The sequence below is a fragment of the Berghia stephanieae genome, chromosome 1 (assembly GCF_034508935.2).
Source record: "Berghia stephanieae isolate SIO BIC M18660-M18661 chromosome 1, UCSD_Bste_1.3, whole genome shotgun sequence".
In the NCBI taxonomy this organism is placed as follows: Eukaryota; Metazoa; Mollusca; class Gastropoda; order Nudibranchia; family Aeolidiidae; genus Berghia; species Berghia stephanieae.
In genome coordinates this window covers 15,676,062-15,686,061 of record NC_088360.1, presented here as the reverse complement: position 1 = coordinate 15,686,061, position 10,000 = coordinate 15,676,062, and the positions used below count along the sequence as shown (strand labels likewise).

The window sequence follows — 10,000 nt, the reverse complement described above, 5'->3', positions numbered from 1 at the left end:
ATAATAATAATAGTAATAATAATCAAGAGCAGTAAAAGAATATTATTACCAAGAAATATGAGTAAGGATGGGGAATTCCCTATATATATATATATATATATATTTATATATATATATATATATATATATATATATATATTCTTACTCAATAGAGTATGATGAATGGACTCCGCTGTAGAAGGTTCCTGCGGGGGGGGGGGGGGGGGGGGGGGGGGCATAACAAAACAATTTTTCTCAGACTCAACTATGCGCCTCTCTGAGTGGGACTCGAACCACGAGTGGCTTGAAAGACCTTCTACTTAAACTGTCTTAAAGTAGGAGTCCTTTTTTGTTTTTTGTTTTCAAGATATAATAAAATATTCTTCAATTTCCACGGAGAAAATTTCTGGATCGTTTTACCTATTATCTTATCTACAATATCATGGGGTTGATTATTCTAAAATGTTAAACTGGGTGGGGATCCTGACCTCCCAAAGCGGGCAAGGGGGTACATACTGTGTCTATCCCCTTATATCTGTTTTCCAACATGCTTTCTGTCTTTGTCTTGGAATGAGATTTCTTGGTTTTGTCCTGGCCCTGGCCGGAGTCCTAGCTGGGAGGAAAACAGTCAAATGCATAGTTATTGTTTTGGGAGATGATATTTTTTTCCTTGTAAATCATCTCTCTGTTATGTATTATTATATTTGTTATTTTGAATTTATAATGTAGCATTTGAGTGTATTCCTCCTTGTTGGATTTTGTGCTTGTGTCCGGGTGAGACTTATAGGTGATCTCAAACTAAGTACATTGGTGGTATGCTCTTGAAATCTACATCTGATCCCTATTTGTTCCCAGTTCCCCTTTGTCTTACTTTCTCTTGGGTGCTTTAATTGTAATTCTAGAACTTTTTACTATCCCATTTTCTCCCATTTTACTGGTGATGATAAAACCTAAATGTGTTGCAAGCGCCGTAAAAAAAAAAAAAAAAAACAATAAAAAAACAAACAAAAAAAAAATAAATAAAAAAAACAACATAAAATGAACCCGCACTATCGATGTTATCAATTTCCAATGTTGTGTCTCGTGGCAGAGGTGAATGAAGTGCAACTTTCACGTTTTCAGGGGATTTTATACTACGCGTTCAAAGCATTAATTCACTCAACCCTAACACTGACTATATCCGTAGTTTACCCGGGTTACTTTTACCCCATGCCTATTTATTACCTTTTTCTGAGACAAATTATAGACGTAGTATCAAAGCGTATTATCAAAGCTAATGTTTTTTATTTATGCATGTTAATGATAGTTGAATAAAACTATCTATGTAAATGATCATTTTTAATACATTTTTCCAATTTTGAAAAGTAGCAAAAATGTCTAGGATTGAGTGAGTTAATTCAACGACTACGTATTTCTAAGAATTGATACGAGTTTTCCAATGGCAGGGGTGTAATCATTAGTGATATCTCATTATCCAAATGTTAGATTTCCTCGGTTGATAAGAGAGACGCATGCGCAACGCTATGTTGACATTCTCTCAGTTAGGGTATGTGTTATGTAGTGTGTTCGTTGGTATGTTTGTTTTATTCTAAGAATCTCCAGTTACTGTCTGAAACGAAACGATGTGATCCTAATCAAACATGTGACCATGACGTAAGCCTAAGGAATATTGATTTTAGTCAATGACTTTCTAAATAATGCTCGCATTAGAAGCGTTTTTTTCTCACGTCACAGATTAATTGCTAATTATCTCAACATAATAACTGGCCAAAGAATAGTTGAAGGCAATTCATGTAATACGTCTGGGTGGGGATCCTGACCTCCCATAGCGGGCAGGGAGGTACATGCTGTGTCTTCTATCACCCTTATATCTGTTTTCCAATTGCTTTCTGTCTTTGTCTTGGAATGAGATTATTTGGTTTTGTCCTGACCCTGGCCGGAGTCCTTGACTGAGAGGGAAACAGTCAAATGTATAGTTATATTTTTGGGAGATGATATTTTTTCCTTGTAAATCATCTCTCTGTTATGCATTGTATTATGTTTAGTTTACATATTATATTATATGATTTGTAAACATTTGAATGTGTTCCTCTTAGTTGGGACCTGTGCTTGTGTCTGGAAGGGACTTTTAGGCGATCTCAAACTAAGTACTTTGATGGTGTGCTCTTGGAATCTACATCTGTTTCTTATTTCTTTTTTTTACTGTCCCATTTTCTTCCTTTTTACTGGCGCTGATATGACCTTGATGTGTTGCAAGCGCCGTAAAACCCTTAAAAAATGTAATACGTGACATTCTGATCTATCGTTATGGCCGGACAAACCCTTGTTTAGATAGTGTCACGATTCAATGCTCACAACTCATAACATTCAGTTCAGTCAGTTCCACTCTGACGATCGAACAATTACAATTACTACACGATTGCTTTTTGGAATTCCGGACGTGTCCCCAACTGCTGTACGACCTTGCGCTGGCCATGCGTTGTATCCTAAACAAAACATTTATATACTCGCTTCTGTCCGACTAATAAGTAACTCTGAAAATTGGACAATCTCTCGTTGCTTCAGTGAACACTTTAAGATTCGACATAGTCAAGCAATTTATATTACAAGTATTATGCTGATTATTTATAGGTCTTTGTAAACAAAATAACGTGTGCCATTGCTTTTTATCTAATCATTCCTGGAAGCTCTTTGTGGTTTCAGATTTCGTGATAAAAATAACTTAGTTGTTTTCCAAGAACATTTGGCTGGGAGGTAAGTAGTTAACAGCCAAATGCACGGAGAGTAAATTATAAACATCAAAGATAATTAAAGTGCTGTGGCCAATTATATGTAAGCGGGCAAGATTTAGTTCTTTGCTGATCTAGTAAATGACTCAAACAAATTGAACCAAACAAACAAACAAACAAACAAACAAAAAAAAAAAACAAAGACAAAAAAAAAAAAAAAAAAAAAAAAAACGAAAAAAAAAAAACCCCAACAAAAAACAAAAAAAAACAACAAAAAAACAACAACAAACCCCCCCCCCCCCAAAAAAAAAAAACAATACAAAATAAAAACACCCCCCCCCCTAAAAAACAAAAACAACAAAATACAAACAAACACAAACAAAACAAAAAAAACCCCAACAAAAAACAACAAACAAATCAGAAAATGTGTTCTGATTAATCACATTCTTTCAGTCAGTTACAATGCCAGCAGAATAACTTTTATCTCCATTTTAGTTTATAATCGTTATTTTGGTTGTTCTTTAACGTAAATCCTTCGATTTCGAGTCTCCGTTAACTCGCAACTCGCGAGCCGATTAGATTAAGAATTAAAAAAGTTTTTACTCACAAATTATGTACCTACTTTCGACAATATTATACTTATCTTATATTTACAAAAAAAAGCTAGTGTCAATAGCAACAGGACACGTTTGTCTCTGTTATTCGTAACCAACGTATTTTCCTTCCGAATCGAAACTCTCCCAATCTAAAAATAGCTGCTGTCATGTGACGGTATAGACCACATACTACGAGGAGTCCTGTGTTATCTATGGTATAGACTAGTATAGTAACTAGTCTCAGACTAAAACTTGGCCAAAATTAGTCCGGAGCTGCCGTGATTTTAGTCCAGGACTTGCTTCGTCAGCTCACATGAAATCCGATTTTTTTCAAGTCCTTGATTTAAATCGGAGACGAAGCACTAGTTGGCGTTCATGAAAAAGGGCCCTGAAGTGTTATAATGCAGTTTTTGATCAATATTGATTTTTAAAAAAAATAGGAAATTCTACACATGGAGTGTTAGAGCTTTATTGTATAGAGAATTGGGCGCAATATAAATAAATTTCATTATTATTATTATTATTATTATTATTATTATTATTATTATTATTATTATTATTATTATTATTATTATTATTATTATTATTGTTATTATTATTATTATATAGTTTTTGACCAAAATCGAATATTTTGTAACCTCGATGATAGCCTTCCCAAGGTCGGGCTCATACCTCGATCCGAATATCCAATAAATGTCAATAACTGTTAGCGCCGGACCCCATACATCTTGGGTGGTCTATAGATAGTTCGAAGATGATGTCACTCAGGTCTTATATTGTTTTTTGCCATCCGCGTTCATGAGTAATGCTCACTGAACTGTATTAACCCGACTATAAACGATCATGGATACACAATGTTTGGTGTGTTGGTCCGTTATACTTCCGGATGGCAATGTTATGAGCTTAGCCAAGCGCATACTATCTATAAAATAGAACAGAGTAACATCAACTTTTTTTCCACCCCCCCCCCTTCTCTGTCTGTCTCTCCCCCCTCCCCCTCTCTCTCTCTCTCGCTCTCTCTCTTTTCTCATATCCCCTCTATCTGCCGTGTACAGTTGCGTGTTTGTATATATATGTGTGTGTGTTTGTGTGTGTGTGTGTGTGTGTGTTTTAGCGCACGGGAGAGAGAGAGAGAGAGAGAGAGAGAGAGAGAGAGAGAGAGAGAGAGAGAGAGAGAGAGGAGTGGGGGGGGGGGGGGGGGGGGGGGGTACATGAATGTAAAAGACTGATTACATCACGTGCCTTAAAATTAATGTTTACAAGAAGCATGTTCATCATGAATGAAAGGTGAATCGACAGATTGCCAGTTTGGTCTTTTATGGCTAAACCTCAAATTATTGGTATTGTTAACATTCAGTCGTCATTTAAAACATATTAAAAAGGCGAAAGTGAAAGGTTTCTGAATATAAACAAAAAGATAGTACTGTATAGATAGAATGCGCTTGGCCAAGGTATTCACAACATTGCCATCCGGAAGTATAACGGACCAACACACAAAACTGTGTGTAACCATGAACTTTTATAGTCTGGTTAATACAGTTTAGTGAGAACAACTCACAAACGCGGATGGCAAAAACAATAACAAAGACATGAGTTACGTCATCTTCGAACTATCTATATTTTTGAAGCTTTTCCATTTTCACCTTTTTGTTTGTATTTTTACGATCTAGCAGCCCATGCTATCTATATAAAACCGTCATTCTATATTTTATTAATTGAGCACATCATCATCACCATCATCATCATCATCATCATCATCATCATTATTATTATTATTTTTATTCTTATTTACCCTAAATTGACTCATTTTACAAATTAAATAAAAAGAAATTAGATTGAAACAACTTTCAGCTCTAAATATACTAAAGACAGAAATATAGTAAGATAATTAATCTCACTTTCAATCTTTCCTAAAATATCGGAATAATGTGGCCCAATGAAATTCTCACGGTTACAACAGTCGTGTTTGGCATTATTATTTAAAACATCTTGCAGTTTTTATAGTATCGTGTAGCGTTGGGCGATATCACAAATTTTCGACATTGCGATACGATATATGCCCAACGTTATTCTGAAGTAGGCAACACATTTGTAGATACACACCAGTCTCAACATCCACAGTAAAGCTATCAGGGACGGCTGGTAATAATGGGCAGGGTGGGCAAATACCAGCCTGTTTTTTCAAGTTATATGCTGTATTACCAGGTCCGAAATAATCAAATCTAAATTAGATAATTTCAAAAGTTACTACTTAAAATTGATACTTTGTACTGAAATCAATTTGTGTGTATTTTTGATAGATTGCGAATCACCATGCATCCCGTAATACATAAACCAGGATACGCTCCTGTTCTTTTTATCACCCCCCCCCCCCCCAACCACTCCACTCCACTCCGCCCACATCGTCATCTCATCGTCACGTCGCCTGACGGTGATTTTGCTGTCTGGCCTCTCTAGTACTAGGTCGGGCTAATTCAAATGAGCCCACCTTATTAACCAGTGTACACTAAATAGAGATTTTGGCAAACGAACTTTTTCTTATTTATTGCCTTACTTGTGCTGGGAAGGTTCCAGTATTGAATTAAATTTATTAATTTACTAATATTATATCAATTTAGTATTAGTTTGTGTTGTTTTAATATATTTGTTTATCCATTTAAATTATTTCTTTTTTTTCCCCTCGTTTTCTTTAGTGTTTCTCAAACTCATTTATTTAAATTGTTTTCTTATTTGTTTGTTGTTGTTGTTGTTGTTTTTTGTTGTTGTTTTTTGTTTTGTTTTTTAACAAATTAATTTGTTAATTCTTTTTTTTTATATTATTCTTAAAGTAATTACCGCTGTATTTTTATTGCCAGACTAAATATTTTTGCAAAACAATGTAATTTTCTATTGTATTCCGTCTAATAAAACAAAACACTTTTATTCAAAAGTCACGACTAAATAAATATATAAAATACAACCACCATTTTGGTTTTCTCAACAATTGAATTAGTATACGAGAAATACTCTTCGGAGTAAGGAGATAGTTGAATTCTAAGTTATAGAGGAAATACGGAAGGGTGGGCAGATTCCGTACTTGCCCGTCCTGAAGCTAATACATACATAAGATGGTTCGCGATGAAGAGGCGGGAAGCAAGGGATTGGTTGGGTAAGGAGCAAAGATAACACGGTAATTATTGTGACGATAGTCAAACGAATACATGAGGAGAGATTGGTAACATTATTTTGTCTTAATTATATTGTATGAAGTATTGGCGAAAGCCTAATATTAAATAAACGTTGTTTTTGTTTGTCTTATTTTGACTATGGAACTGATACTGATACTTGTCATAGCAGACCTGCCTACTTTAGATAGGAAAATAAAAATCGTAGTTTTCAGGGCTAATAAAATCGTAGATATTTTAACTACCCTTTAAAAAAATCACCGGAATTTTCGTCTGTTTTGATAGATATCAAATTTTAAAAAACGAGAAAAAATAATTGGAAACGTAATAATGATGGTGATGGTGGTATAGTGGTAGCGGTGGTGGTAGTAGTAATGATGATGGTAATATTATTATTATTATTATTATTATTATTATTATTATTATTATTATTATTATTATTATTATTATTATTTTTAAATATTATTATTATTATTATTATTATTATTATTATTATTATTATTATTATTATTATTATTATTATTATTATTATTATTTTATTATTATTATTATTATTATTATTATTATTATTATTATTATTATTATTATTATTATTATTATTATCATTGTTATTATTATTGTACGTATTGGTGGTATTACTATTGTTGTATTTTTTTTTGGTGGTTATTAATGGTATCAGTTTATTGTTTGGTCCCATTTGCCATTATTTTCCACTTTCATGTATGTGGTCATCAAATTGTATGATTAATTGGCGAAAGCCTAAGATTGAATAAATTTTGTAATATCGTATGGTAACCATCATTGTCGACGACATCGTCGTTGTCATCATAATCATCATCATCATCATCATCATCATCATCATCATCATCATCATCATCATCATCATCATTAACAACAACAACAACAATATTAACAACAAGTACAACAATAGAAATAAAAACAATATCAACATCACCATACAATTTCCGTCATCGTCTCCACAACTATCATTCTAACCAACAGCACCACCAAAACCACTACTATAATTACCCCTCACCGCCTCGTCTTCCTCCTCCTCCTCCACCACCACCACCACCGCTACCACTATTCCAACCACTACCACCACCGGCACAATCATTCTGACCACCAAGACAGCAGTAAAAATTATGCAATTTGAGCTCTGAATGAAACTCGAGTCATATCGCTGTTGTTGCTTCTCCATGAAAACTTTAAGGTTACTACGTACTACTGAAAACCAGAAATATGTAAAAGCAATATTAATATCGCCGTTGAGGGATTAAAGCATCTCTTTAATTTTTCGAGTGAAGGAAATGGACTTGTATTGTCAAGGTGTTGTCGCATTATGTCTCGTCGCTTTATTTTTTAGTTGTATTCTCTTTCGTGATTCATTTTTGATTACGTTTGGAAGAATTAAAATCTACTGGTATTGTCATTTCATTGTGAATGTGATTATTGGTGGTTGAAATATTTTTTGTTTAAAGGCGAAAAAAAAAATCAAAAAAATATTTTATTAAAAAAAAAATAAAAAAATAAAAAATAAAAAATATATATCATATATAATATATATATATATATATATATATATATATATATATATATATATATATATATATATATATATATGACCGAATCCTCTTTGCCCAACCACTGTAAATAGGCTAGAACCGCCACTGAAAGCTATTATTATTAGAGTGCTTCTAACGGAATATCTTGTAACTCACCAATTATTTAGATAAACAACGTATTTTGTCTGATTTCAACTGTAAACAGGAACCATATCTTTGATATCTTTATGTGAGTAAATGTAATTTATACCAGATAATATAATATTGTGTGTACAACTTATTGGTGGTATGCGTTAAAAAAAAAAGTAAGCTTCGTACCAAATCTGCCCCGACATATCAATAGCACCAACACTTAAAACCTATGTGTAACCTCAAACGTTTATAATGTAATTTATAGAATTTATTGAGAACTAATTACACAGCTGACAGCCTAATAACATAAAAAAACCCCAACAAAACAAACCAACAAAACAAAAAAACAAAAAAAAACAAAAACAAAACACAAAAAAAAAAAACAAACAACAAATACAACAAAAAACAACAAAAAGCAAAACAAAAATAAACAAAAGCAAACACAATAACAAAAACAACAACAAAAAAAGCGAAACAAAACAAAACAAACAACAACAACAAAAAATAAAAAGACAAAACAGAATTACGTCAGCTTCATTCATTCTACATTGAAAAAAAAATAATAATAGAATTACACGTAGCCTTTAAAGCACACGTCCACGATAAACATCATTCATCAGTTGATGATGCCATAGCTTACATTTAACACACATTACGAGATTAGCTGCATGGTGCTCAATTACAATTTTCGAACAAGGACAAGATTAGTGCGGCTATGTAGTCGAGTGGTATGACACTCGCTTTCGGATCGGAAGGTCGTGGGTGCGAGCCTCGCGTTCGGCGCATAGTTGAGTCCTCGGAGAAGGCTCTTTACTCACATTCTCTCACCATACTCAGGTGTAAAACGAGTACCTGGCTGTTAACAGCGTTGTCTTTGTCCAAACAAAAATTTGTAAAATCGCCTAACAGGCGTCATGTCCCGTTCTAAATGTTACGTGTTGCTGTTGGCCAGGGACCTCTTGTAAAGCGCTTTGAGCACGTTTAGTGGATATTGCGCTAGATAAAAAAAAAAGCTCAAGCTCAAGATTGTTTAGACCAGGGAGAACTTCAGTTTTAATGTCAGTCTCCGAATGGGGGAGGAAAATGGTTACAAACTGCTTTTATAAAAGCATAGTTTTGAGGTCCCTTATCGTCAGCTAAAATCTTTCGACATAATATAGTTGAAGTCATGTTTTGGGTCAAGTTTTGAGGAACATAAAGCAAGAGCACAGCAAAACCCTCACATAATGAACACACACACACACACACACACACACACACACACATACTTCACCCTTAATGATAACAATAAATGATAGCAATTATGTTGAACATAATAATAATAATAATAATAATAATAATAATAATAATAATAATAATAAAATAATAATAATGATGATGATGTGATGATAATACGATGAATGATGATGAATGATGATGATGATGATGATGATGATGATGATGATGATGATAGCGCTGCTGCTGCTGCTGCTGATGATGATGATGATGATGATGATGATGATGATGATGACAACGATGATAACGATGATGATAATGACGACAACGACGATGATGATGATGATGATGATGATGATGATGATGATGATGATGATAATGAGATGATGATGATGACGACGATGATAATGATGATGACGATGATGATGATGATGATAATGACGATGATGATGATGATGATGATGAAGATGATGATGATGATGATGATGATGATGATGATGATGATGAGATGATGATGATGATATGATGATGATGACGAAGATGATGATGATAATAATAATAATAATAATAATAATAATAATAATAATAATAATAATAATAATAATAATAATAATAATAAA

At 33.3% G+C, this 10,000-nt stretch overlaps 2 protein-coding genes across 2 annotated transcripts in view; one reads left to right on the top strand and one right to left on the bottom strand.

Moving 5' to 3' along the window:
- Positions 1-10,000, bottom strand: part of LOC144963425 (uncharacterized) — a 40,334-nt gene that overhangs the window by 9,872 nt on the left and 20,462 nt on the right. The gene's annotated exons all lie outside the window — the stretch shown is intronic.
- The window catches only part of LOC144963424 (uncharacterized), an 8,341-nt gene continuing 6,482 nt past the window's right edge, over positions 8,142-10,000 (top strand). The window contains exon 1 of the mRNA XM_078897438.1: positions 8,142-8,262. The gene's annotated coding sequence lies outside the window, so the exon portion shown is untranslated. The remainder of the gene's footprint in view (positions 8,263-10,000) is intronic.